Consider the following 26,021-nt stretch of genomic DNA (forward strand, 5'->3'; position numbering starts at 1 on the left):
TGAAATCATATGGTATTTGTCCTCCTCTGACTGACTTATTTCAGGAATGTTAACATTGGCCAGCTCTACGGTGGACAATTTGAAAAAATTTCAACATTTACATTGACAAAAACCAGTATGACTTGACAGTTCTATTAAACCTCAGGTTGCCCTAATTTCTATCAGTTATTAAATGTTCAATTATGAAAAGACTGTAGATTCTGCTTCTTAAACTATATTATTCTCAGATGAGTATTTCTCCAATATGGGTATGCAAAATACTTCTAGCAAACAATTTGTTTATGCTATTATAACAAAAGAAATACTATTAACAACCTTATGCTCACAAATTTAATAACTATATGAAATGAACTAATTCCTTGAAAGACAAAATCTGTTCATACAATCATAAATAGGTATCTGAGTAAGCATATAAAGAAATTGAATCAATAATTAATAATCATTCCTACACAGAAAGTACCAGGCTCACATGGGTTTCCTGGAGAATTCTACCAAATGTTTAAGAAAGAAATTATTTGTTCTCTACAAGATTTTTCAGAGGATAAAATAGATGGGACGCTTCTCAACCTATTCCATGAGGACAGAAATACCCTAATATCAAAACTAGACAAAGTTACTACAAGAAAACTACAGGATGAACACTCTCATGAACATAGATGTAAAAATCCTTAACAAAATATTAGCAAACAGAATTCAACATGTAAAAAAATAAATATTCCATACATTGAATAATGCATTTTAAAAAGCTGTAATTCCCTCTCTCTTCCTCCTCTTAAGTGAAATAAGTCATACAGAGAAAGACAGATACCATATGTTTTCACTCTTCTGTGGATCATGAGAAACTTAACACAAGTCTATGGTGGAGGGGAAGAAAAAAAAAGAGGTTAGAGAGGGAGAGAGTCAAAGCATAAGAGACTCTTAAAAACTGAGAACAAACTGAGGGTTGATGGGGGGTGGGAAGGAGGGGAAGGTGGGTGATGGGTGGAAGGCACCTTTTGGGATGAGCACTGGGTGTTGTATGGAAACCAATTTGACAATAAATTTCATATTTAAAAAAAAAGCTGTAATTAGCAAAGGAAATAAAAGCAAAAATGAACTATTGGGACCTCATCAAGATAAAAAGCTTCTTCACAGCAAAGGAAACAAAACTAAAAGGCAACTGACAGAATGGGAGAAAATATTTGCAAACGATATATCAGATAAAGGTTTAGTATTTAAAATCTATAAATAACTTTTGAAACTCAACACCCCCCAAAAAAATAACCCAGTGAAGAAATGGTAAAAACACATAAATAGACTTTTTTCCAAAGAAGACATTCGGATGGCTAAAAGACAAATTAAAAGATCCAGTGAAAAAATGAGTGAAAGACATGAATAGACACTTTTCCAAAGACATCCAGATGGCTAACAGATGCTCAACATCACTCATAATCAGGGAAATACAAATCAGAACCACAATGAGGTACCACCTCACACTGGTCAGAATGGCTAAAATTAAAAACTCAGACAACAGCAGATGTTGGTGAGGATGTGGAGAAATAAGAACCCATTTGCATTGCTAGTGGGAATGAAATTGGTGCAGCCATTCTGGAAAACAGTACAAAGCCTCCTCAAATAACTAAAAATAGAAGTACCCTATGACACAGAAATTGTATGACTAGGTATTTATCCAAAGGATACAGGAATGCTGAGTCAAAGGGACACATGCACCCCAATGTTTATAGCAATGCTATTCACAATAGCCAAAGTATGGAAAGAGCCCAAATGTTCACCGACCAACAAATGGATAAAGAAGATGTGGTATATTACTCAGTGATCAAAAGGAATGAAATCTTATCATTTGCAACAATGTAAATGGAACTAGAAGGTATTATGCTAAGCTAAATAAAACATAAAAAGACAAATATCATATGATTTCACTTATATGTGAAACTTAAGTTACAAACAGATGAAGATAAGGGAAGGAAAGAGAAGCCATAATATGAAAACAGAGTGAGACAAATCACAAGAGATTCTTAAATACAGAGAAGAAACTTAGGGTTACTGGAGGGGTGTTGGGTGGGGAGAAGGGCTGGAGGGGTGTTGGGTGGGGGGGAAGGGCTAAAGCGTTGAGGGGCATTAAGGAGGGCACTGGCTGGGATGAGCACTGGATATTAAGTAACTGATGAATCACTAAATTCTATTCCTGAAATTATTATTATGCTATATGTTAACTAACTTGGATTTAAGTTAATATAATTAATAAGTAAATAAGTAAGTAAACACTAAAAAGAAAAAATGAAATTAAAATTATTGAGATACCTTTTCGTCAATGCACATGGAACTGTGGAAATGTGTATAACCTGAAATATGCTCTTTCTAAAGTACCATTTTTACAGTTGATTTCGGAGATGGCTATCATTTTGTTTTCATTATAATTATTTGTGGACATATAGGATAAAGAGAGGTAACATAAATGTGATTGCAGATGAAGTGTATCTAGAATGATGAATTAAATGTATTTTCTAAAGGAACATAAAATAATAATTATGTCACTTAAATTTGAAGGTGTTTAAGCTATATATAAACTTAGTAATTTTTAAAATTTTCAAATAGTGTACTTTATGGTTGATTAAAAAATATGTCAAGAGTTTTTGAATGGCAAAAAAGTTTAACAATCTTGATGTTTTGGTATTTATCAAAATATATATTTTTGCAACTTCTGAATTTAAAAGAGTAAAAAAAAAAGAAAAGAAGCTATAATCATTTGGAAAAAAAAATCACCTTACAAACATATCTTCCTTCCCAATTGTGATATTTGTTGGAAGGTATTTTGCTGAGCATAAGAAAATTGGACCATTTATTTATAACTTAGCATGTTAAAATTTTCAGACTTTAGAAAATTCAATTTAAACTGGACTTATGACTTAGAAATTTATAACACTAAATGCCTTTTAAAATAGTGGGAATGTCTCAAATCAAAGACTTCAGGTTTTATATAGGAAATTAGAAAACTATACTAGTAACATAAAGCCAAATATCAGATCAACTGGAATTTTAACAGAGATAACCATGGAAATATCCAAAAAAGAGCCCTCCTGAGAACACAGTACATACAGGAGTTCAAGAGGGATATTAGCAAGTACTCTTCTGCATCCAGTTAGGACCAATAAAAGAAGTGTGTGAGGCAGACTTGAAAACATTCCCCAAGTCATACACATATCAATCAACAAAGGGTGGAATCTTCACAAGCATTAAGAGCTTATACATAACCTACAATAAAACACTTCCTTAACAATGAGCTGCTTGGACCCAGTACCAACTACAATAAAGTTATATGTAAACATAAAGTCAGATACATCCCTGGTAATTTGGAAAATTTATCATGTCCAAAGCTGCACTTTCTTAGAAAAATATAACTTACTAGGCTTTCATTGAACATGAAGCAAAAATTATAAACTCTCTGAATAGCAGCCTCCAAGCTACTTACAGATCCAATAATAAGCAGCAAACATACAATTGGTCAAGGCATTTTAAGCACAACTTTTGACCAATAGTGGCTTATGATGGTATAGAAGAGACACATGAGTAACCAAGCTAAAACAGAAAATGAAAAAAAAAATTTGAACAGGGATATTAGAGCCTGCATACTGTGAGGGAAAAGGATTGTGGACAATTAGTTCAGCCAAGGCATAAACAAACAAATGAATAAATAAATAAGCAAGCAATAGCAGTATCACCCCCTGCCATGATGGGTGTATGTGGGGGATCAGTATGTAAGTTGCTAAGGTATCCAGTATTCAACAACAACAACAAAAATATGAGGTGGAATATGAGGTGAAATCAACAAAGGGTGGAAGCTTCAGGGGCATTAAGAGCTTACACATAACCTACAATAAAACACTTCCTGAACAAGGACATAAGACATAAGAAATGACATAAGAAAGTATAAGCCATACATGGAGGGAAAGTAGCATTAAAAAAATTGACCTAAGAAAGCCTAGATGTTGGATTTGGTAGATAAAGACAGCTAACAGTTGTCATAAAAATGTTCAAAGAACTATAGGAAACCATGTCTAAAGAACTAAAGGAAAGTGTGAGAACAAGTTCTCAGCAAATAGAAAATATAAACAAAAAGAAAAAAACACAAAAGAGAGAAATAAAAATTTGCAGTTGAAAACTGAAATAGAAATTTCATTAGAGGGGTTCAACAGAAGATACAATCAGACAGGAAAGATACAGTGAACTTGATAGATCAGCTGAAATTTAAACACAGAAAAATAATAAAGGAAAAATGAAAAGATACCACTGTCAAAATTTTGAAAACCGAAGGCAAAGAGTACCACAATTAAGCAAGATTAGAATGATTTACCATGTACAGGGAAACAGATAAGTTTATTAGCTGTCCTCTCATCAGAAACAAGAGACCATATACAGTGGATGACATATTCAAAGTGTTGGAAGAAAAGTCTGTCAACTAAGAACATTATATCAAGCAAAATTATTTTTTGAAAATAAAAATAAAGATACTCAAGATAAATGGAAACAGAATTTTTTGCCAGCAGACCTATTTTGAAAGAAATACTAAAGAGTGTTCTTCAAGCTTAATGCAAGTGATGCCAGTAATCTATGCAAACCCAAACAAATAAAACAAAACAGTAAAGGTAATTATATAGATAATTATACAATCTTGTGTATTCCTTATGACAGCCCTAATAATTTCTCCTAGAGCCCTGATTATATTTACTGGGGAATAGTACTCATAAACCTAGAAATGGGTAAAAATTGAAGTTGAGTAACATAAGTAATCCAACATTTTTGTTGTTCAGAACCCTTTTTCTCTGTCCTACTACCTTTGAATTCCCATGTAAGTTTTAGAATCAACTTATTTCTGTTACCAAGAATGCAAAAAAAAAAAAAAAACAAGCTAAGATTTTAATTGATATTGTGTGGAATCCATAGAGAAATTGGAAAGAATTGACATTTCAACAACTGGAACCTCCCATTCTATCAACATGGTATGTTTCTCCATTTGTTTAGATCTTCTATGATTTTTAAATCAGTGTTTTATATTTCTTTACATATAAATTAGGCATATATATATATTAGATTTATACATAAATATTTTATGTTTAGCATGTGCTATTATTAATGATATTTTTTCTTTCATTCTTTCAAAATCAATTTTTCACTGTTGGTATATAATAAAGCAATTGAATTTTATAATATTTTTCTTGTATCCTGCAACATAACTTAACTGGTGTATTAGTTCCAGGAGTGTTCTTATATATTATTTGGAATTTTCTACATATACAATCATGTCATCTGTGAATAAAGGCAATTTTATTTCATCTTTTCCAATCTGTATGCCTTTTAGGTGTTTTTCTTCTTTCATTCCTCTACCTAGACATTTCACTACAAGATTGAGTGGGAGTGTCAAGAAAGGAAACTGTCTATTAGATTAAGGAAATTCCCATTTATTATTAGTTAAGGGTTTAAATCATGAATGAGTATCTTCTGGTCCTGTATTTAACCTTGTTTTCATTAAGCTATTTTCAATAAGTTTATTGAAAAAAATTTACGATATTGAAAAACTGCCATAAACTCATTCTTAAAAGTGCTAATAGACCTAAACAAAGACTATTATAGGGTTCTAGTTAGTTTGTGTACCAAAAACATCTTTAATTTACAGCCCTCTAAAACCAAAATTTCAATTAAAAATAATCATGTTCTATTAGGAAATTTTGTTTCAGCTTGCATTGCACAAACCCCCAACACTGTGCTTCTGTGGATCCATCACTCCAATGGGTCTGCCTTCCTCCCAGTGCTGCAGGGCTCCTTCCACAGGGGACCACCAATGGCAAAGTAAGCTAAGCCTGCCCCTCCTGCCCTGTACAAATTGTGGATCCACCACGGCTAATACTCCAGATAACATTAAAGCAGCACCACAAGTTTGGCAGTGTGCAAGCAGCCAAGACAAGGGCCACACCACTCCACTGTGAGTCCTACCTCTGGGAGAGTGAAAGATAAGGTACACACCAGTCTGACTGTGGCCCCAGTGGTGGGCTGGGGGAAGACATCAGGTCTGACTGCAGTCCCACCCACCAACATAAGTTACTCTGGACAGCACAAAGGACATGCCCTGTAGTTTGGAGCCACTGCAGGGGCTACACAAAATGACAAAATGGAATAATTCTCTTCAAAAGAAACTCTAGGAAGTAATGACAGGTAACAAATTGATCAAAAACAATTTAAGTAATGTAACAGAACAAGAATTTAGAATAATAGTCATAATATTAATTTATGGGCTTGAAAAAAACATAGAGAACAGAGAATCAATTGCTGGAGAGATCAAGGGACTAAGAAATAGTCATGAGGAGCTAAAAAATGCTATAAACGAGGTGCAAAATAAAATGGAGGTGGCCATAGCTCAGATTGAAGAGGTAGAGGAGAGGTGAATTAGGAGATAAAATTATGGAAAAAAGGAAGGTGAGAAAAAGAGAGATAAAAAAAAATCCAGGAGTATGAAAGGAGAATGAGAGAATTAAGTGATGAAATAAAACAAAACAATATCCATAGCATAGGAATTCCAGAAAAAGAAGAGAGAGAAAAAAACGGGGAGGAAAGTGTACTTGAACAAATCATAGCTGAAAACTTCCCTGATCTGGGGAAGGAAACAGGCATTGAAATCCAAGAGGAACAGAGAACTCCCTTCAGACGTAACTTGTATCAATCTTCTGCATGACATAGCATAGCGAAACTGGCAAAATACAAGGATAAAGAGAAAATTCTGAAAGCAGCTAGGGACAAACAAGCTATAACTTACAAATGTAGACTAATAACAGTAGTAGCAGACCTATATACTGAAACTTGGCAGGGTAGAGAGGAATGGCAGGAAATCTTCAATGTAATGAACAGAAAAAAATATGCAGCCAAGAATCTTTTATCCAGCAAGTCTGTCATTCAGGATAGAAGGAGAGATAAAGTTTTTCCCAAACAAACAACAACTGAAGGAATTCATAACCACTAAACCATCCCTACAAGGATCCTAAAGGGAATTCTGTGAGTGAAATGCTGCAGGGGTCACAAAGTACCAGAGACATCTCTACAAGCATGAAATCTAAAGACGTCACAATGACTCTAAACCCATACCTTTCAATAATAACACTGAATGTAAATGGACTAAATGCTACAACCAAAAGACATAGGGTATCAGAATTGATAAAAAAAAGACCCATCTATGTGCTGTCTACAAAATTCTCATTTTAGACCTGAGGACACTTTGAGGTTGAAAATGAGGGGATGGAGAACTATCTATCATGCTAGTGGAAGTCAAAAGAAAGCTGGAGTAACCATACTTATATCAGACAAACTTGACTTTAAATTAAAGACTGAAACAAGAGATGAAGAAGGGCATTATATAATATTACAGGGTCTATCCATCAGGAAGAGCTAACAATTATAAATAATGCACTGAATAAAATAATAAATGCACCGAATACGGAAGCCCCCAAATACATACAACAATTAATCACAAACATAAGAAACCTTATTGATAAGAATGTGGTAATTGCATGGGACTTTAACTCTACATTTACAACAATGGATAGATCATCTAGACACAAGATCAACAAAGAAACAAGGGCCCTGAATGATACATTGGAACAAATGGACTTGACAGATATATTTAGAACTCTGTATCCCAAAGAAACAGAATATACTTTCTTCTCGAATGCACATGAAACATTCTCCAAGATAGATCACATACTGGGTCACAAAACAGCCCTTCATAAGTATACAAGAATTGAGATCATCCCATGCACACTTTCAGACCACAGTGCTATGAAGCTTGAAATCAACCACAGGAAGGAGTCTGGGAAATGTCCAAAAGCATGGAGGTTAAAGAATACCCCACTAAAGAATGAATGGGTCAGCCAGGCAAATAGAGAAGAAATTATATATATATATATATATATATATATATATATGGAAGCAAATGAAAATGAAAATACAACAATCCAAATGTTGTGGGAGGAAGCAAAGGCAGTCCTGAGTGGAAAATATATTGCAATCCAGGCCTATGTAAAGGAATAATAAAAAGGCCCAATACACACTCTAGCAGCACAACTAAAGGAACTAGAAGCAGAACAACAATGACACCACAAATCCAGCAAAAGAAGAGGAATAATAGAGATGAGAGCAGAAATAAACAATTAGAATCTAAAAAAAAACAAAAAACAAAAAACAAAAACCAAAAAACCAACAGCAGAGCAGATCAAGGAAACCAAGAGTTGGTTTTCTGAAAAAATAAACAAAATTGATAACCCCCTAGCCAGGCTTCTCCAAAAGAAGAAGGAGATGACCCCAATAGATAAAATCATGAATTAAAATGGAAGTATTACAACTAGTCCCTCAGAAATACAAGCCATTATCAGGTAATACTATGAAAAATTATATGCCAACAAACTGGACAACCTAGAAGAAATGGACAAATTCCTAAGCACCCACACATGTCCAAAACTCAAACAGGAAGAAATAGAAAACTTGAACAGACCCATAACCAGGGAAGAAATTGAATCAGTTATCAAAAACCTTCCAACAAATAAGAGTACAGGACCAGGTGGTTTCCCTGGGAAAATATACCAGACTTTTAAAGCAGAGATAATACCTATCCTTCTCAAGCTGTTCTAAAAAATAGAAAGGGAAGGGAAACTTCCAGACTCATTCTATGAAGCTAGCATTACTTTGATTCCAAACCAGACATGGACCCAGCAAAAAAAAGAGAACTACAGGCCGATATCCCTGATGAATATGGATGCAAAAATTCTCAACAAGATACTAGCAAATCGAATTCAACAACATTTAAAAGGAACTATTAACCATGATTAAGTGAGATTCATTCCTGGGCTGCAGGGCTAGTTCAACATTCCCAAATCAATCAACGTGATACATCACATTAATAAAAGAAAAGAACTATATGATCGTGTCAATCGATGCAGAAAAGGCATTTGACAAAATTCAGCATTCAATCTTAATAACAACCCTGAAGAAAGTCGGGATAGAAGGAACATACTTAAACATCATCAAAGACGTTTATGAAAAGCCCTCAGTTAATATCGTCTTTGATGGCGAAAAACTGAGATCTTTCCCCCTGAGATCAGAAACACGACACGGATGTCCACTCTCACCGCTGTTGTTTCACATAGTGTTGAAAGTTCTAGCATCAGTGATCAGACAACAAAAGGAAATCAAAGGCATCAAAATTGGCAAAGAAGAAGTCAAGCTTTCACTCTTTGCAGATGACGTGTTATTAAACATGGAAAACCCGATAGACTCCACCAAAAGTCTGCTAGAACTGATACATGAACTCAGCAAAGTGGCAGGATACAAATTTAATGTAGAGAAATCAGTTGTATTCTTATACACTACTAATGAAGCAACAGAAAGACAAATAAAGAAACTGATACCATTCACAGTTGCACCAAGAATCATAAAATACCTAGGAATAAAGTTAACCAAAGATGTAAAAGATCTCTATGCAAAAATTTACAGAACACTTATGAAAGAAAATGAAGAAGATACAAAGAAATGGAAAAACATTCCGTACTCATGGATTGGAAGAATAAATATTGTTAAAATGTCCATACTACCCAAAGCTATCTACACATTCAATGCAATCCCAATCAAAATTGCACCAGCATTCTTCTGAAGCTGGAACAAGCAATCCTAATATTTGTATGGAACCACAAAGGACCCCGAATAGCCAAAGTAATACTGAAGAAGAAGACCAAAGCAGGCGACATCACAATCCCAGACTTTAGCCTCTACTACAAAGCTGTAATCATCAAGATAGCAGGGCATTGGACCAAAAACAGAAACATTGACCAATGGAAAAGAGACTACAGAATTGGAACCACAAAAGTATGGCCAACTCATCTTTGACAAAGCAGGAAAGAATATCCAATGGGAAAAAAATGACAATCTCTTTACCAAATGGTGCTAGAAGAACTGAACAGAAACATGCAGAAGAATGAAACTAAACCACTTTCTTACACCATTCACAAAAATAATCTCAAAATGGATGAAGGACCTGAATGTGAGACAGGAAACCATCAAAACCCTAGAGGAGAAATCAGGAAAAGACCTCTCTGACCTCAGTCGCAGCAACTTCTTAGTTGACACATCTCCAAAGGCAAGGGAATTAAACCAAAAATGAACTTTCGGGACCTCATGAAGATAAATAGCTTCTGCACTGCAAAGGAAACAATCAACAACAAAACTAAAAGGCAACCAATGGAATGGGAAAAGATATTTGCAAATGACATATCAGACAAAGGGCTAGTATCATAAATCTATAAATAACTCACCAAACTCCACACCCAAAAAACAAATAATCCAGTGAAGAAATGGGCAGAAAACATGAATAGACACTTCTCTAAAGAAGACATCCGGATGGCCAACAGGCACATGTAAAAGATGTTCAATGTCGCTCCTCTACAGGGAGATACAAATCAAAACCACACTCAGATATCACCTCATACCAGTCAGAGTGGCTAAAATGAACAGATCAGGAGACTTAGATGCTGGAGAGGATGTGGAGAAACAGGAACCTTCTTGCACTGTTGGTGGGAATGCAAACTGGTGCAGCCGCTCTGGAAAACAGTGTGGAGGTTCATCAAAAATTAATAATAGACCTACCCTATGACCCAGCAGTAGCACTGCTAGGAGTTTACCCAAGGATATAGGAATACTGACACATAGGGGCACTTGTACCCCAATGTGTATAGCAGCACTCTCAACAATAGTTAAATTATGGAAAGAGAATAAATGTCCATCAACTGATGTATGGATAAAGAATTTGTGGTTTATATACACAATGGAATACTACATGGCAATGAGAAAGAGTGAAATATGGCCTTTTGCAGCAGCATGGATGGAACCGGAGAGTGTCATGCTAAGTGAAATAAGTCATACAGAGAATGACAGATTCCATATGTTTCCACTTCTATGTGGATCCTGAGAAACTTAACAGAAGACAATGGGGGAGGGGAAGGAAAAAAATGGTTAGAGAGGGAGGGAGACAAAACATGAGACCCCTAAAAACTGAGAAAAAACTGAGGGTTTATGGGGGGTGGGAGGGAAGGTTTCGTAGGTGGTGGGTATTGAGGAGGGCACCAGTTGGGATGAACACTGGGTGTTGTATGGAAACCAATTTGACACTAAATATCATATTAAAAAAAATAAAATAAAAGAGCAAAACTTATAAAACAGACAGTAAAGTAGTGGTTGCCTGAAGCTGGGGAGTGGGGCAAATGGGGAGGTGTTCGTCAAAGGGTAAAATATTCTGGTTATAAGATGAATAAGTTCTGGGGATCTAATGTATAGCATGGTAACTATTAACAATATTGTATTATATAATTGAAAGTTGCTAAGAGTGTTACATGTTCTCACTGCAGGAAAAAAAGTAATTATGTGAGATGATGGAAGTGTTAGCTAACTTTATTGGGGTAATTATTTCAAAATGTGTACATGTATTATATAAGCTTACATATGCCATATATCAATGCTATCTCGATAAACCACAGGAACAATGCAGAAAAAAAATTTGCTACCCTTAACTGAAAAACCAAGATATTATTATCAAGGAAGTTCAATTTTATTGATTCTGTTAAACTTATGTATCTTGTATACATAGCGTTAGATGCTGATTCAATTGAACAATCTCTGTGATAGTGTTAAGAAGTTACCTTGGCTATAGATTTCAAACTTAAGAATGTTCAAGCATTCATTTTTGAAGTTGATCTGATACTTATTTATAAAGTTTATTTATGTTCATGTATTTAAGAGTGTCCAATATAACTGCAGAAATATCATATTTATTAATATTAATACCTTAGATTTTTCAAGCAAGCAAAGTGTATGTCAATTTTTATACTCCAGAAAAAATGTAACAACTCAGTTTTCAAGCCACTTATATCAGTATTTTCCTGTGGCTCAGGTTTATATCTGAAATAATTTCTTACTCCACTTCTTTTTGTATATCCGGTGGAGGTTTTATGTGGCTCTTGAGTAATTGTATAACATTCAGTTCCTAATATTATCCTTGCACTTCCCACAGTGTATTAAAATTATCAGCTTAATTGGATTTGCCTCCTTCATATTACCACATACTCATTGAGGGCTTAAACTATGTCCAATTTTTTTTATATACCTGGATCCCAGGCAGTGTCTATCGTATAAAGTGATGCTGAAAAGAATGTTTGTAAAACTTAAATGAAGTTTACTCTAATTAACTTGAAATAAGTAACCTAGAAGGAATGGGAAGTTCAGAAATTTGAGGATCGCAATATCTGCTTTAAATGCATACACAGAGATGTCCAAATTTAGGAAATATATATTCCTTTTTGATATATTTTAATGGCAAACCAGATGGGTCAGGAAGAGACCAGAATATTCCAGCCCACCTGGAATCTTAATCAATCTCTAGCCTTAGAATCAACCAGTCACTGGTGAATTAAAATGAAATCCCTGACCTAGAGAAACCGGTGAAGTAAGCAGTTCACCTTAGCTCTCTCTCTAATTCCAATATGCGTACTTATCTCAATATGCCTCCTTTGGGAGAATAAAAGTGTCTGATAATATCTTAATATGTTATCTTTATTGATATAATTATGCTTTTAAATACTAGAGGAAATTTCTGGCAATGTGGTACTAGTGTAAATATTTGGGGTTCAGGAAACTTCCCAATATCTTTTAAACCAAAGCCCAAAATAAAGTCACATTTTTTCTACTAATAAATTATTTCATGCAATATACAATACTCTGGATACTGATTTATAAGCATCAAAACATGGCAGTAACAAGTTACTATTTGCTGAGTACTTACTCTGTTCTAGACATCGGGCTAAGCATTTTTTATACCTCATTTCTCTTAAACTGAATTACATTTTAGGGAAGTAAGTGTTGTCATCCTAGTAGTACCGATGAGGAAATAAAGACTCAAAGGAATTGAATAACTTTCCAAAGTCAAACAGATAGTAAATGATAGAACCTTATGAGTTTCTAATTTCTAAATAAGTATGTTATCCATTATTTATTCAGTTTTCTGCTCTATTCACTGAAAGTAGAAAGGTAAATAATATGAATCATTTTTGTAGATAATTCATGATGGAAACATCTTATGTTCAGGAACATTGAATTTCTCAGGAATTTTTTTGAATGTACATAGAAGGTCCAGTGCTCAACAAAGTAAAATTAGATGTAATTAAACATCAATAATAATATTAACAGGTTTTGGCTTTTGGAGATTTTTCTCCCCAAAATTTTACTTATGCGAAATAATTTCAGAAGCCATATTCAATGCGTCTGAGCCTTTATTATAATAGCTTTATATCCTTTGTCTTATATTCTCATTTTTCCTCAGTCAATCTTTTCAAAATGTTATGCTTGACAGCCATTATTAGCATCACTGCTTGATTATATAATTATTGGAATTATTAATTTCAGCAATAAAACATTCAGCAGAATATATTGAGAACTAATCAATATGGAATATTCAGATCCCAGCACGTGAAGAGCAGGAGTAAATATACATTTTGATATTGGGAATTTAAGGTGTGCAACATACATTAATATTTGATAATATTTTCTCTCACTTCCCTGGTGTTGAAATTGGCACCCATAACTGAAAGTGATTTAGAAGAACATCAAAAAGTATTACCAAAAAAAGAGAGTATTAACCAGAGATCTCATCAAAATAGATATAGGTATTAGGTTTGATGCAGAATTTAAAGGAATAATCATAAGATACTTGCTAGATTTCAAAGAAAACATAAAACACATTAGGAAGAACCTTACCACAGATATAAAAGAGCTAAAAAACAATCAGGAACAGATGAAAAATCCAATAAATGAGATTCAAATCCAAGTGGATGCAATGTCCACAAGGAAGGTAGAAGCAGAGAAACAAATAGGTGATGTAGAAGACAAAATAATGAAAAACGAATAAAGCCAAACAAAAAGAGAAAAATGATGGATCACGAGATTAGACATAGGGAACTCATTGACTGCATCAAATTTAATATAACATTTCTATCACAAAAGTCCCAGAAGGAGAGAGAAAATGTGGGGTGTCTATATGAGGAAATAACAGATGAAAACTTGCTAATCTGGGGAAAGAAACAGATATCCAAATCCACGGGTCACAGAGAACTCCCATAACCATCAACAAAAGGATGGCAACACCAATACATATTATATTTAATTTTGCAAAATATAGTGGTAAAGAAAAAATCATAAAAGCTGCAAGACAAAAGAAGTCCTTATCATACAAGGGAAGACCCATATGGTTAGCAGCAAGTAACTCCACAGAAGCTGGCAAGCCAGAAGAGAGTGGCAGGATATATTCAACATGCTGAATAGGAAAAATCTACAGCCAAGAATACTCTATCCATCAAGGCTATCATTCACAACAGAAGGAAATATAAAGACTTTCCCAGACAAACAAAATATAAAGAAATTTGTGACCACTAAAGCATCTCTGCAAGAAGTATTAAAGGGAAATATGTACGTGGAAAGGAAAGACTGAAAGTGACAAACACTAGAAAAGAACAGGTAAAATCACCAGTAATAATGAGAAAGCAAGTAATAAATGGTCACTAAGTACACACCTATCAATAATTACTCTGAATGTAAATGAACAAAATGTTCCAATCAAAATATGTAGATTGTCAGAAACAATAAAAAAAATCTCCTTCCATCTGCTCTGAAAGCAGACTCACTTCAGACCAAGACATCTACAGATTTAAAGTGAGGAGATGGGGTAACATTTATCATGCCAATAGATGTCAGAGGAACACCAGAGTAGCAATACCTATATCAGACAAACTAGTTTCTAAACCAGACACTGTACAAAGAGAAAAAGAAGGGCACTATATCATTAAAAAAATAGTATGCAACAAGAGCAACTAACACTTGTAAATAATTATGCTCCCAACATGAAAACAGAAAATATAGGAAAAAATCAATAACAAACATAAAGGAACTCAATAATAATAATAGAAACATACTAGGGGACTTTAGCACACCACTTACATCAATGGGCACATCATCTAAGCAGAAAGTCAACAAGGAAACAATGACTTTGGATGACACACTGTACCAGATGGATTTAACAGATAAATTCAAAACATTTCATCCTAAAGCATCAGAATACACATTATTTTTGTGTGCACATGGAACATTCTCCAGAATAGATTGCATACAAGGTCACACAGCAGGCCTCCCTCAACAAATACAAAAAGATTGAGATCATACCACGCATATTTTCTAACCACAATACTATGAAATTGAAGTCAACCACAAGGAACAATTTGGAAAGAACACAAATACATGGAGGTTAAACAACACACTACTAAAGAATGAACAGGACAACCAGGAAATTAAAGAATAAATTTACAAAATAATACATGGAAACAAATGAAAATGAAAACATGACAGTGCAAAATCTTTGAGAAACAGCAAACATGGTTGTAAGAAGAAAGTATATAAAAATACAGGCCTACCTCCAGAATCAAAAAAATCTCAATACACAAACTAACCTTACAACTAAAGGAGCTATAAAAAGAACAACAAACAAAGCCCAAAGCCGGCTTAATAAGGAAATAATAAGGATTTGAGCAGAAATAAATGATATAGAAAGTTAAAAAAAAAAAAAGAGTAGAACACACCAATGAAACCAGGAACTGGTTCTATTAAATAAATAAATAAATAAATAAATAAATAAATAAATAAAACTGATACCCCCCCCACCAGCAAGATTTATCAAACAGGAAAAAGAAAGAACCAAAATAAATAAAATCACAAATGAGAGAGGAGAAATAAAAACTACATAAATACAAAAAACTAGAATATTATGAAAAATTATATGCCACCATTTCAGGCAATCTGGAAGAAATAAATAAATTACCCAAAGAATATAATCCACCAAACCTGAAACAGGAAGAAATAGAAAACTTGACCAGGCCAATAACCAACAAAAAAAATTGAATCAGTTATCAAAAATCTCCCAAGAAACAAAACTCCCTTGCACATGGGTTTACAGGGTAATTCTACCAAATGTTTAAAGAGGAGTTAATACCCACTCTTTTCAAACTATTCCAAAATTTGGAAATAGAAGGAAAACTTCCAAACCCATTCTATGAGGCCAGCATTACCTTGATTCCAAATCCAGACAAATACTCCACTAAAAAAGAGAACTACAGGTCAATATCCCTAATGAGCATGAATGCAAAAATTCTCAAAAAAATACTAGCAAATCAAATACAACAGTACTTTAAAAGAATTATTCACCATGATTAAGTGGGATTTATTCTTGGGCTGTAAGGCAGGTTAAATGTTCACAATTCAATAACTGTGATTCACCACATTAATAAAAGAGAAGATAATAATTATATGTTCATTTCAATAGATGCAGAAAAATCATTTGAGAAAGTACATCCATTGATAATAAAAACCCTCAACAGAATAAACTTAGAGGGAACAAACCTCAGCACAATAAAAGTTATATACGGAAAAAGAACAGCTAATATAATTCAAAATGGGGAAAAGCAGAGCTTTCCCACTACAATTAGGAACAAGAAAGGAATGTCCATTCTCATCACTGTTATTTAACATAGTACTGGAAGTCCTAACCTCAGCAACTGGACAACAAAAAGAAACAAAAGGGAACAAAATTAGCAAGAAAGAAGTGAAATTTTCACTATTTTCATATGCCTTCGTACTCTGTATAGAAAACTCAGAAGATCCCATAAAAAAATTGCTAGAACTGAAACCCAAATTCAGTAAAGTTCCAGGAAATAAAATCAATGTACATAAATCTGTTGCATTTTTATATACCAATAATGAAGCATCAGAAAGAGGAAAACAATTGATTCCCTTACTACTGCACCATAAACCATAAGATAACTAGGAATGAGGAATGAGTCTAAGCAAAGAGATAAAAATCAGTTCTCTGAGGGTGCCTGGGTGGCTCAGTTAAGCACCTGATAACTTGGTTTCAGCTCAGGTCATTATCTCACAGCTTGGTTAGTTCAAGCCCCTTGTCGGGCTCTGTGCTGGCAGCATGGAGCCTGCTTGGGACTCTCTCTCTCCCCTTCTTTCTCTGTCCCTCTTCCACTCATGCTGTCTCTCTCAAAAAAAAAAGTTAAAAGTATCAGTATTCTGAAAACTATAAAAAAACTATAAAGACTGATGAAAAATTGAAGAGGAACAAAGCAACTGAAAAATATTTCATGCTCATGAGTTGGAAGACAAAATGTTGTTAAAATGTCTATAGTACCCAAAGCAAACTACATATTTAATGCAATTCCTATCAAAATACTACAAGCATTTTTCACAGGGATAGAAAAAGCAATCCTAAATTTTGTAAGGAACCAAAAGACCCTAAATAGCCAAAGCAACCTTGAAAAAAGAAAAAAAAAAAAGCCTAGCTGGAGGCATCACATTTCCAGACTTGTAGTTGTATTAGAAAGCTGTAGTGATCAAGACAGTATAATGATGGCACCAAAACAGACACATAAATAAATAAAGAACAGAATAAAACCTAGAAATGTACCCATCACTATATGGTCAGTTAATTTTCAAAACAGCAGGAAGGAATGTCGAATTGAAAAAAAGTCTTTCAAAAAATGTTGGGAAAACAGGACAACAACATGCAAAGGAATGAAACTGGATCACATTATTTCACCATACACAAAAGTAAATTTAATATGGATGAAAGACCTGTGAGATAGAAAATCATCAAATTCTTAGAGGAGAATACAGGCATAAAACTTTTGACATCAGCTATAGCAACTTCTTACTTGATATGTATCCTGAGGCAAGGAAAACAAAGAAAATAATAACCTATTGGGACTTCATCAAGATAAAAAGCTTCTGCAGAGCAAAGGGAACAACCAACAAAATTAAAAAAAAGAGCCTACAGAATGGGAGAAGGTAACTTCAAATGACATATCTCATAAAGGGTTAGTATCTAATATATAAATAACTTATGAAACTTAACACCCCCCCAAAAAAACACATAGTGTCAAAATGAGCAGATAAAAATGAGCAGAAGGCATGAATAGACATTTTTTTTCAAACAATACATACAGTCACATGAAAAAACCCTCAACATCACTCATCATCAGGGAAATACAAATCAAAACTACAAGCAGATGTCACCTCACACTGATCAGAATAGCTGAAATAAACAACACAGGAGAAAACAGGTGTTAGGGAGGATGGAGAGAAAAGGGAACCCTATTACACTTTTGGTAGGAATGCAAACTTGTGCAGACTCTGTCACAAACATTATGATGATTTCTCAGAAAGTTAGAAATAGAACTACCTGAGGATCCAAAACCTGCAATATTAGGTGTTTACCTAGGAGATAAAAAATGCTGATTTGAAGGAACAAATGCACCCTGATATTTATTGCAGCACTATAAACAAAAGCCAAATTATGGAAAGAGCCCAAGTATCCATCAACTGATAAATTTATAAAGAATATGTGGTATTTATATTCAATGGGATATTACTCAGCCATAAAAAGTGAAATATTGCCAGTTGCAAAGAAGTGGATGGAGTTAAGTACTATTATGGTAAGCTTAATAAGTCAGTGAAAGAAAAATACCATATGATTTCACTCATATATGGAATTTAAGAAACAAAACAGATGAACAGGTTAAAAAAAAACAATAGTGAGACAAACCAGGAAATAGACTCTTAACTATAGATAACACACTAAGATTTACTGGAGAGGATGTGGATGGGGACATGTCTTAAATGAGTGATGGGTTAAGGAGGGCACTAGTAGTGATAAGCACTTGGTGTTGTATATACGTGATCAATGACTAAATTATACACCTTAAACTAATATTACACTGTATGTTAATGTACTGGAATTGAAATGAAATATTGAAGAAGCAACTAATGAAACTACACTGTGTATAATGGGTTCTACAATTGACAACTTCTTTCATTAGGATAAGTGTTTTTTAACATGTACGTAGAAGGTAATGGAAATACCTGTACACTTAACTCATTTATTACACTCCCTGTATTTAAAAAATTGTCATTGTTTTAATAGAAACAGGAAGCCACTGGGGTGCCTGGTTGGGCTCAGTTGGTTATGAGTCTGATCCTTGATTACAGTTCAGGTCATGGTCTCATGATTCCTGAAATAGAGCTTCACATCAGGCTCTGTTCTGACAGCACAGAAACTGTTTGGGAATCTCTCTCTCCTACCCACCCCCCTAAATAAATAAATAAATAAACAAACAAACAAACAAACATTTATAAAAAGAGAAATAGGAAGCCACTGAACGGTTTTAGTGTGTATGTGAGTGTGTGTATTACTGTGTGTGTGTGTGTGTGTCTGCGTGTTTCTAACTCAATGTATTTTGAAAAAGAAGTCATTCTAATTGACTGCCTGTGGAGACGTAAAGTGGATGAAACAGTGGGCAACTAAAAATGGATGAAACAGTGGAAAACTAATATTCAACAAGAATATCCAATGGAGAAAAAAAGACACCCCTTCAAAAGATTGTGTTGGGGAAACTGGAGAGCAACAAGTATAAAAATGAAACCGGACCACTTTCTTACAACATACACACAACTAAATTCAATTTCGATGAAAGACATATATGTTTGACAGGAAACCATCAAAATCCTAGAGGAGAAAACAGGCATCAAACTCTGACCTGGGCCATAGCATCTTCTTACTAGCCATGCCTATGGAGGCCAAGAAAACAAAAGCAAAAATGAACTGTTGGGATCTCATCAAGATACAAAGCTTCTGCACAGTGAAGGAAACAATCAATAAAACTAAAAGGCAAATTACATAATGGGAGAAGATATTTGCAAATTACATATTGGATAAAGGATTAGTATGCAAATATATAAGAAATAATCAAAATGAACACCCCAAAATCAAAAATCCAGTGAAGAAATGGGCAGAATACATGAACAGACACTTTTCAAAGACGTCTAGACGGCTAACAGATATATGAAAAAATGCTCAACATCACTCATCATCAGGGAAATACAAATCAAAACCACGATGAGATACCAAATCACACTTGTTAGAATGACTAAAGTTAGCAAGTCAGGAAACAACAGATGTTGGTGAAGGTGCAGAGAATGGGGAAAACATTTACACTGCTGGTGGAAATACAAATGTGTGCAGCCACTATGGAAAACGGTATGGAGGTTCCTCAAGAAACTAAAAATTAAACTACCCTATGTCTCAGTAACTGCAGTACTAGGTGTTTATCCAAAGGGTACAAAAATGTTGATTCAAAGGGGCACATGCAACCCAATGTTTATAGCAGCACTATCAACAATACTTAAATTATGGAGAACCCACATGTCCATGGAGTGATGAATGGATAAAGAATATGTGGTATACATGTACAATGGAATATTACTTTGTGATCAAAAAAGAATGAAATCTTGCTATTTGCAACAATGTGCATGGGACTAGAATGTATTATGCTAAGTGAAATAAGTCAGAGAAATACAAATATATGATTTCACACATATGTGGAATTTTAGACACAAACAGGTGAACACAGGGGAAGGGAAGAAAAATAAGATCAAAACACAGAGGGAGGAAAACCATAAGAGATTCTTAAATACAAAAAACAAACTGAGTGGAGTTGGGTGGAAGATGGGCTAAATGGGTGATGGACATTAAAGAGGACAGTGATTGGATTGGGAACTAGGTGTTATATGTAAGTGATGAATTGCTAAATTCTACTCCTGAAACCATTACTATACTCAATGTTAACTATCTTGAACTTAAATTTAAAAAAAAAAAGAATGAGACAGACCAATTAGAAGAATGTTTCAGTAGCTCAAGAAAGAAATGATGATCATTTGATGGCAGTGATGATTGAAAACAGTGTTTTTTTTATATCTAAAATTAGCAGGACCTCTTTGAATATTTAGAGAGAAAGTTTCAAAAAATAACACTAAGTTTCTTAATGTGTGGTACTGGAAAAAAGTTGTGTCATTCACTGAGTTAAGAGACATTTAAAAAGAACCAAATTCACAGTGGGGAGATTGTACACTTTATTTTGTATATGTTCTGTGTGGATTAATTTTGAAACATTCAAGAGATATGTCATATTTTTAAAAGTTAATGCGTATTAGAGTTGTACAATCAACCCATTTTGGGTATAGGGATAAATAAATGATTGTATAGGTTTTTTCCAACTCTTAGTCTTTGAATTTTCATCCTGATTTCATCATCAATCAACTATGTAGTCTTTAGCAAGACATTCATTTTTCTTGAGCCTTGGCTATCTCAACTGCAAAATGAAGAGTTTGAATAATATAATCTACAATAATGAAGTACTTGGGTTCTCTAACGTGCTTTGATTTTATGAAAGCAATAAATGAGCAAGTCAAGGACAGGGGCCAATTTTTATACTTTATATTCTAATTATACAATTCTACCTCCTTCTATTCCTTAAATGAATTTCCGAGAGTTAACTGCTACTTTAAATTAGAAACAGAGTAACAACTAGAATATGCTAACTAGACATACGAAAGTCAATCATTGGACTAATAAAAATCAAGTTCATGGTTATTGTGGATTGAACTTTTGGAGGCTAAAGATTTCTATTTTTTGTTAGCTTTATTTAGCAATAACCAATCAATTCAACTAGTTAATTATTCCAAATTTCCATTTTACGTCTTTTATTTATAATGTCATCACACCTATTATTATTGGTGTTAGTATATCCATAGTTTTATATGAGTACTCCAAAAATGACTTGAGGAAACTAATAATAAAAAGCATCTCAGTGTAATATAGTTGCTAAAATGAAATAAAACATGTATTAACTATGGAGGAAAGTGTATCAAAGATCTCAAACAGTCCCGTAAGTGAATAAGATTACGTTAAGTGAACATGAGGCCTAAGTGAACTTCTTGGCAAACAACACAGAGAAACATGATAATTTATATAATATTCAGGTGTAATAACAGTAAATATGTCAGCATGTTTGTAGCAAATTTTCTCCCATGGACTACATTTTTAAAGGAATTAATTACTTAGAGTCTTAGACTGGGAATACTTTAAAAAATAGCACAGCATTTTCCTGTCTTTATAGAAAAAAAGGGTGCCAAAACAATAGAAAGCAGTGTGGATATGAGGGTAATAAGAAAGAAAGAAAATGAACATTATTGGTAAGTACTTTTACTGGGTGTTTTTTTTTTTAATTTTATTAAAATCCAAGTTATTTAACATATAGTGTAATAATGGCTTCAGGAGTAGAATTTAGTGATTCATCACTTACCTATAACATCCAGTGCTCATCCTAACAAGTGCCATCCTTAATTCCCATCACTAATTTAGCCCATTGTTCCACCCAACACCCCTTCTGCAACCTTCAGCTTGTTCTCTGTATTTTACAGTCTCTTAAGGTTTGCTTCCTCCTGTGTTTGCATTTTTTTCTCTTCCCCTATGTTCCTCTATTTTGTTTCTTAAATTCCACATGAGTGAAATCATATGATATATGTATTTCTCTAATTGACTTATTTCACTTAGCATAATACACTCTAGTTCCATGCACATTGTTGCAAATGGCAAGATTTCATTCTTTTTTATCACCAAGTAATATTCTATTGTATATGTACACCACATCTTCTTTAACCATTCATCAGTAGATGGTCATTTGGGATCTCCATAATTTGGCTATTGTTGACAGTGCTGCTATAAACATTGGGTTTCATGTGCCCCTTTGAATAAACACTTTTGTATACTTTGGATAAATACCTAGTAGTAAAATTACTGGGTCATAGGGTAGTTCAATTTTTAATTTTTTGAAGAACCTCTATAATGTTCTCCAGAGTGGCTGTACCACTTGGCATTCTCACCAGCAGTGCAAAGTTGTTTCCCTTTCTCCACATCCTTGCCAACATCTGTTGTTTCCTGATGTGTTAATTTTAACCATTCTGTTATGTTTGAAGTGGTATCTCATTGTGGTATTGATTTGTATGTATTTCCTTGATGATGAGTGATGTTGATCATCTTTTCATGTATCTGCTAGCCATTTAGACGTCTTCTTTGAAAAATGTCTGTTCATGTCTTCTGCCCATTTATTCACTGGATTTTTTTTGGGTGTTCAGTTTAATTATTTCTTATAGACTTTGTATACTAATCCTTTATCTAATATGTCATTTGGAAATATCTTCTCTCATTAACTTGATTACTTTTAGTTTTGTTGATTGTTTCCTTTCTAGTGCAAAAGCTTTTTATATTGATGAGGTTCCAATAGTTCAGTTTTGCTTTTGTTTACCTTGCTTCTGGAGACATGTCTAATAAGAAGTTGCTGCGGCCAAGGTATAAAAACGTTGTTGCCTCTATTCTCCTCTAGGATTTTGATGGTTTGCTATCTTACATTGGGTTTTTTATATTTGTTAACAAATTTTATCTTCGGTAATTACCTGAGTTACATAATTTTCCCATTTTTAGTATGAGAACACTGCAATTTGTAGATATTAAGCATCCATAGCCTATGTTATTGTTATTTGCAATCTTTGGTGGTTAAGCATCAAATTTAAGGGTGTTGGTTTATGTTGATTTCTACTTATTACTGTTCTTAGTGTTAGCCTCATGCATCATGTTCTTTTATTTGTGATATAGGGATATAGAAGAAACTTATATCACTAATCCCAGGACCCAAGTTTCCTAATTGTAGCAAGCATTCAATCCTTTTGAGTTTTTATAACCTCCTGAGGGTGTTGCCATTATTTTGCACATGGATTTCACGTATAAGTATTCAACCCTCATTCTGGTTAATTCCCATAAATCTCTCTTCTCTTCCTCTCCTTGACCTTAATATGTCAATTCGACCTTACTTCTGTCCCTCAAGTGCACAGAGATTATTTATTTCTTGTATTCATGATTTGACAAATGAACAAGATTTTTTCTACTTCATAATTGGCAAAAACCCTGGTCTCCTGATAGAAATGAGGTGAGGGAAAGTCAAGCAATACCATTATCTCAAGGTATATCTTGCAATACTAGTAAGTTGGAAACTTAAAAATGAAATCCAGGTATACCTGAAAAAAAAAGTTGTGTGTATTACACCTGTATAACATACATCTTGAACACATAGTCTTAGGAAGTAAAGAGAAATGGTTTGAATCCCAGTATTCCACTTAGTAGGTTTGTGACTTAGGTAAGTTATATACACTCTCTGCATAACTTTCTGTTTTTCCAAAAAGAGATATACAGTGTTTACCTAACAAGACAATTTTCAGTATTAAATGATATCATAGGCATAATGTACTGAGAACAAGGTCCAACATATAAAGTAGTAGTCAAACATTGGAATATACCAAAGCAAATTTTCTCAATTAGAATAAAGAAGTAAATCACATGTAAGTTAACTCAAAACATGTCAAATATCTAAAATTAAAAAACTTTTAGAAGAAAACAGAAAAAAGTACTTAATGACACTTGACTTTGCAATTATTTCCTGTGTATTGCATCAAAAGCACAAGTAACAAAGGAAAATATATAAATTGCACTTTATCAAAATTTAATACTTTGATATATGAAAGGACACTTTAAACAGTGAAAAGGAAACTCACAGAATGACAGAAAATATTTGCAAATCATGTCTCATAAGAGATTTATATCAGGAAAATATAAGAAACTCTTATGACTCAACAACGAAACAACCTCATTTAAAAATGGACATAGGTCTTGAACAGATGTTTCTCCAGAGAAGATATACAAATGACCAATAAGCACATGAAAAGATGCTCAGCATCATTAATTAGTAGGAAAATATAAACTCAACACCCAAAAAAAAACAATCCAATTAAGAAATGGACAGAAGACACGAATAGACATTTTCCCAAAGACATCCAGATGGCTAACAGAAACATGAAAAGATGCTCAACATCAGTCATCATCAGGGAAATACAAATCAAAACTACAATTAAATATCACCTCACACCAGTAAGAATTGCTAAAATTAATAACACAGAAAACAACAGATGTTGGCAAGGATGTGGGGAAAGAAAAATCCTTTTACACTGTTGGTGGCAAAGCAAACTGATATGGTCATTGTGGAAAATAGTGTGGATGTTCCTCATAAAGTTAAAAATAGAACTAACTACCCGATGATCCAGCAATTACACTGCTAGGGATTTACCCAAAGTATACAAAACTGCAGATTCAAAGGGACACATGCACTCTGATGTGTATAGCAGCATTATCAACAATACACAAATTATGGAAAGAACCCAAATGTCCATCAACTGATGAATGGATCAAGAAGAAGTGATCCATACATAGAAAAAAAATATATATATATAATACTAATTAGCCATAAAAAAAGGAATGGAATCTTGCAATGTGATCAATGGAGCTAGAGTATATTATGCTAAGTGAAATAAGTTACTCAGAGAAAGATGAATACCATATGATTTCACTCATATGTGGAATTTAAAAAATAAAGAGGGGCGCCTGGGTGGCGCAGTCGGTTAAGCGTCCGACTTCAGCCAGGTCACGATCTCGCGGTCCGTGAGTTCGAGCCCCACGTCAGGCTCTGGGCTGATGGCTCGGAGCCTGGAGCCTGTTTCCGATTCTGTGTCTCCCTCTCTCTCTGCCCCTCCCCCGTTCATGCTCTGTCTCTCTCTGTCCCAAAAAATAAAATAAATGTTGAAAAAAAAAAATTAAAAAAAAAAATAAAAAATAAAGAGATGAACATAGGGAGGAAGAAGAGTGAGGCAAACCAGAAAAAGATTCTAAACTATAGATAACAAACTAAGGGCTGCTGGGTGGGAGGTAGGCAGGGAAATAGGTTAAATGCCTGATGGGTATTAAGGACAACACTTGCTATGATGAGCACTAGTTGTTATATATAAATGATGAATCATTAAGTTTTACACCTGAAACTAATATTACAAGATATATTAAGTAACTAATTTAAATAACATATTGAAACAAAACAAACAAAGAAACAAAAAAAACTCAA

The sequence above is a fragment of the Prionailurus bengalensis genome, chromosome X (assembly GCF_016509475.1).
Source record: "Prionailurus bengalensis isolate Pbe53 chromosome X, Fcat_Pben_1.1_paternal_pri, whole genome shotgun sequence".
In the NCBI taxonomy this organism is placed as follows: domain Eukaryota; kingdom Metazoa; phylum Chordata; class Mammalia; order Carnivora; family Felidae; genus Prionailurus; species Prionailurus bengalensis.